A 6034-nucleotide genomic window follows, 5' to 3' on the forward strand; every position below is an offset into this window, starting at 1 on the left:
TGGAGCCTGCTCAATGTTTTAGAGCTCAACCTGATCTCTTGGGCCCACACGGAAATTCTCATTGGTTCAACATAGACGGCCAGTAGAATTAGACTTTGAACTGAGCCTCTGTTTTTTTGTTTTATTTTGTTGCTTGGGATTGAACCCAGAGCTTCACACATATTGGGCAAGTGCTCTACCATTGAGCTATATCCCAAGCCCTCCTCCCTCTTTTTATTCTGAGACAAGGTCTCATATATGTGATCAGGCTTGCTTTGAACTATATAGTCCAGGCAGGCCTTAAACTTAAACTCTTGCTTTAGGCTTCCAAGTAACTTGGATTACAGGCTTGAACTACCAGCCCAAGATGAGCTAAACCTCCTGACCTGAGCTCTTCAGAGGAATCCTCTTATTCTGAGGCCCCTGGCCTTCTCTAAACTACATGACTTCCCCCTCCCTCTGACTCCTGGGGGCGCTGTGGCTTCAGTCCCCTGGCAGATTCCTGTCTGTGCCTTTCCTAGTCCAAACCCCTTCACCATTTTACACCCCTTTGTGATCAGAGCTTTTGGATATCTACAAAGACTGTAAGCTTCCTCTTCTGGGGTTGACCCAGGGCCCCTTCTCTTATTTTTCCAAAGGGGAGAACAGGGGTACTGATTTTAATGATGGCTAGGAACAAAACTTTCCAGAGATAAGAGGACTGGGTGTATTTTCTTCTGAATAAACATGATGGGTGAGAATGTTGTAATAAAAGTGATGGTGAAATCTTTTCTGTGGCCCTATGATGCCGAGTGTGCTAACTGACTGGTTTCCATATCAGGCTTGGGACGATTGTGTGGCAGTAAGGGGGAGGTGGACCAAGGAGGAGACTGGCATAGGGGAGGGACACAGGTACCAGCCAGGATGCCCAGACCTTGTGACTCTGTGAAACTTCCTTTCCACAGTAGGGAGAAAGGCAGGCTGTAATGCTCTTTCAAACAGGTGAGGCATGTTGGGTATTCAGAAGCATCTTTCTGAGAAGAGAGGCACATGAGTGGCTGCATGCAAAATATACAAAAATGGGGGGGCGGGTCAGGCTTGCTTTGAACTATCCTCTGAGCATCCTCTAACCCAGCTCATAGCGTAACCAGGAAGGACTATGTGAGGTCTACTCTGGATCTGGCTACCAAATCCCAGCTTACAGCCATATATAAACACTTGCTCACACCAGATTCTAGGTGGAGGAGAGGTGCCGCCGGACTTTCAGAGGCCTCTAGAACACCCCTATTTTGTCTAACTTCGCTAATGGAAACTTCTCCCTAGCATTAAGGAAACTAAGGGACACGGCTCGATCTTTGCCCAAAATGAGGTGGCTGTTTGGGGGATCAGAGAAAGGCAAGATGGTGATTGAACATAAAAGTCTAGTTAGCCTCCATTTGATAACATGTTTTACAATGCTATCATCGTCAAGGGTCTGGCCCTTGTTAGTGGTGTCTGGAAGTAATAGATGCTGGGAATGGAGTCCTTGGAAACATTAGAGGGAGGAAAAAGAGTAGCTGGGCCTCGGGCCCATTTTACTCTGCGTTTTTGAGGGTAAAGGCTTTAGGGGAAAGGTGTGTATGTTCTGGGGATAGATGGAGCAGAGTCCATGATGCTTTAGCAGCTTACTCTAAAGGCCTCATTTGCTTCCTAAACATCACTTTCCCATCAGGCCTAAAAATCAAGACGCAGCAATGGCACCACCTGCTGGCCCTGCTGGGTTCCCACTCCTCAGCCTCAGGACTGAGATTTTGTGTTTTTTGGGTTTCCTCTCTGGTGTCACCCTACCCTTAACAGTCTAGTCCAGTTTATCTCATTATTAACATACACACAAGCATAGAAAGGTAACAGTGGAGAGGACTTTAAAGATACATTCAGTTCAGCTCCCTGTGTATAGCAAACCCACACCGAGGATACAGGAAGGACGTCCTGAATGTGAGGCTTCTTTTCATCTTAGCGTCCTGCTCTTCTGCGGAGGCTTCTGGGTTTCTTTAACTGGGTATTTTGATGCCAGTGCCATGTTTCCGAGTGAGTTTAGAACTACATTTTTGCATCATCTCACCAATACATACTCTACAGGACCCAAAAGCCTAGCAGGTCCTGAGCCTAGAACAAAAACCCTGTGAGGCTATGAGGCTCTGCATTCATTATAAAGTGTCCTTCAAGTCTGGATAAGCATGCTACCCTCTTTATATCTCTCGTAAATAAATCAAGCTTATGTCCCCTCATGATGGCATAAGCTCCAGGATAGGCTAATTTTTTTTTTTTTTTTTTGGAATAGGATGCTACTCATTTCCTCATAAACCTACTCGTAGTCCAAGGAATTTCTATTTTAAATTAGCCATTCAACAAGTCTTATCAAAGACACTCTGCATGACCGATGCTCTAAAGATAGGAAAAAGCAGACATTCATAGAGCTCTAGAAGAGGAGAAAGACAGCAAAATATTTAGCTCATTAAAAATACACATACATTTTCCGGTAATATTCAGAACTATGATAGCTTCCTCTTTAGTGTGTTCCAAGACCCTTAGACTGAAACCTTAGCTAGTACTGAAGCCTGGAGACAATCGTTGTGATATTTTAAGAGTTGACCTGATAACTATGACAGCTACCAAAGGACAGACCCCTATTCGAGGAATCGCCTCAGTGAGATTGGCTGTAGACACATCTGTGTGGTTTTTCTTAATTGTTGATCAATGTAGGCCATCCTGTGAGGTATAAGAAAGATAGTAGCATATGAACCTGAGAATGAGACAAGAAGGAACATTCTCCCACAGTCTCTACTCCAGTGTTTGCTTCCAGGTACCTGTCTTGAGCCCTTGCTCTGACTTCCTTTGATGTAACTCAGGTAAACTCTTTGATCTCCGAGTTGAGTTTGGTCAATGTTTAATCATATTAACAGAGACAAAAGTAGGACAGCAATGAACTATTCTTTTCATAGCTCTTTGTGTAACTTTTGTAGAAGCCTCCCTAATTTGGCTAGCATTTTAGACACCAACAAATTAATGAAATTGTTTTACATAAGAAGTTAGTATATGGGGCTGGAGAGAAGGCTCAGCGGTTAAGAGCACTGACTGCTATTCCAGAGGTCCTGAGTTCAATTCCCAGCAACCACATGGTGTCTCACAACCATCTGTAATGGGATCTGATGCCCTCTTCTGGTGAGTCTGAAGACAGCTACAGTGTACTCAAATACATAAAATAAATAAATAAATAAATCTTTTAAAAAAAGAAGTTAGTATTCAATAAGCAAAAGACTATCTGCTTTGTCTTCCCTGAGCATGGCTTACCAAAGATGAACACAACAGGATGTAAGGCAGGGAAGGCAGCACTAGCAGATGAAGCAATCAGACCAACCATTCAGCAGATATGGATTCTGGCATTGTAAGGGTCTCAGTCACAAAACTACAGGCCAGCAGTTATTCTAAGCTCTAACTCATCTGACTGCCATTGGCCTTGGTCAATCAGTTCACTACTAGCCTCTGAGCATCAAGGCTCTAGGCTCTCCCACAGAAGGATTTCCTAAGTTACATTTGGTTCATGAATGTAATTGCTTGGACCTGCCTGAGCTGCTTTGTGGGTCAACCATGAGGCTTTGGAGTCAGACTTGCCATAGCTGGATTCAGCTCTGATGTTAGCTATGTGACCTTGAGTGTATTACATTTCAAATTCTCTTCACTGTTTCCTCGTTTGTGGGAAAAGGGAGGAAATAATATATAAAAAGATGTTATGCCACAAATGACTGCCCCGTGTCTTCAGGAGGGTGGGGCAGAATCTCAGAAGTAATTAGTTCATTGATCAAAGAAAACTCGGTAGTAACATTTGTTTAAAGGGAGCAGAAGAGAGGCTGGAGGGATGGCTCAGTGGCTAAGAAAGCTTATTGTTCTTGTAAAGAATGGAGGTTCTGCTCCTAATACCTAATACCCGTAACTCCAGTTCTCCGTGATCTGCTGTCTGCTGCTCTCTGGACTCTGCAGGCACCAGCATAAGACATGGTATATATGAATTCATATAGATGCACACAAACACATTAAATCTTTAAGAAGGAGAGCAGTCAAGATTTTTCTCTGACCTCAGAATGAAAATAGCCTATAGTGGAGACTTTGTTCAAAAGCTATATTTCTTTGCATAATAATCTACTGTTTTCAGGAAGGTATGGAAGGCAGTAGAGAGGTGGCTGAGAATCTTAGAGAGATGGAAACATGCTTGCAGCAGGGTACTAGGTTGCAGAATAACTGGGAAGGACCTGGGAGCATAAACAGAGGACTTTAGGTATGGCTACATTGGTGAACCTGTAAGTATCTTGCCACTTTGTGCCTACTCTCAGTAAAAATCTTTGTATAAAATGCCTACGCTCTGGGGCCTTAAAAGAAGAAAATGCCAGTATCTTCCAGAAGCAGTTTGAGGAGCATGAATTCAGTGGTCCAGCAAGTCATAAGGAAACATGAATATGTCAGCCCTTGGAGGTCTTGGGAGAACACACAGTTCTCACATAATTTTGTAAAAGGGGTTCAGGCTTTTGAAACAAACAAACCATTATTTAAGGAGGCCGATAAAAATCAGGTTACATAGGACTAGATGAGAGAATGTACAAGAAGCAATTAGCGCAGAACATAGACCTTGATTGATAAGCACTCAAGCAATGGCCTTTATTATTTTGATTTATTATTCATTCCTTCTTATTTTCACCCCTTTGAGCTTCAAGACTTCATAATCTACTCATAAATTACATTACTCATTTATTCTACTAGCATCCATCAAATTATCTTCCTATGCACAAGGTATATTTAATAGCTACTGAGGGCTTAGTATGTACTAAGTACTTCACCCTACTTATTTCATTGAATACTCGGATCAATCTTAGAGGATAACAAATGGATTCCCACTTGTTACATGACTCTTTCTTGAAGAGACCTGAATAAACCTCTCTTCAACCCCCTAACACTAGATATGAGAGTAAACAGGAGAGGAATGGAGGGAAAACCCTAAATAAAGTCAGGGGTCAGGAATGGGGTGATGATGTCTTTGCCCTGCTGATAAGGTTTGTGGAGCTTCTTGGAGCAAGTATGATCTTCAAAAATTAGGGTATCTAATTTCTTCTTGTTGTTTCTTCTTTGTGTATGACAACTTAAGAAACCAAGACCAACAGCAACCAACAACCCGTAACCCAACCCTTAGGGCTCTAGCATTTATATACCCTCTGAAAAGTCCCCTGAGTTCTAAATGTCACACAACTGCAGAAACTATCCGCAGCTGGAAAAATCACATATGCCCAAGAACACGAGGCAAATCAAAGTCAGCTGTTGCAAAGCAGCCCCATAACCCCACACATGGGATTAAAATAAAAAACATAATATTTCTGTGTCTTTAAAAAAAAACCAAAATTATAAAATTCTCACTACATAAAGATAGCTGGACTTTCACAGCTCCTACAGTTCCTAGTGGTTTTAAAATGGTGACCTCAGGGTCCTAGCACATCTGGCAAAGCTGTCTGTCAGCTGATTTGATTCTTTCATATTGTCTGAGCACATTACAGCAAAGGAAAAGAGAAATAAAGAAGAAAAGGGATCGATTTAAGTTGCCAATAGTTAGAAGTTGACTACTTTACCCTAATGCAGCATATCAGCAATAAATAAATAAACCACTGAAGGGTGGGGAATACTTTCCCATAATCAGTTATTAAAAGCTTGTATCGCTAATTAGTCTATTAGAACTTTTCTCTCCCTTCCACATGTTATCAGCCTGACAAAGCAGAGAAAACCCAGCCTTCAGGGCAGAAAATAGGAGAAAAAAAAGGTGCAGCAGAAACAAACAGCTGTGCTTCTGTATGTTTTAAAAGCACAGCTCTTAGTGCCTGGGGCAAATCTACCTGCTACAAGGGAAGGAACGTTTATCAAAAACCAAAGGGCCGTTGTCTTTGTTGAACAGAAAGGAGAAAAAAAGGTTTTAATCTTTAAAGAAAAAAACCTACTATAATGATATAATACTATAATCACAAGAAGACCTGTGAAGAGCAGTTCCACCGGGTGTGTGTGT

This window comes from Rattus rattus, chromosome 10 (genome assembly GCF_011064425.1).
Source record: "Rattus rattus isolate New Zealand chromosome 10, Rrattus_CSIRO_v1, whole genome shotgun sequence".
Taxonomy (NCBI): Eukaryota; Metazoa; Chordata; class Mammalia; order Rodentia; family Muridae; genus Rattus; species Rattus rattus.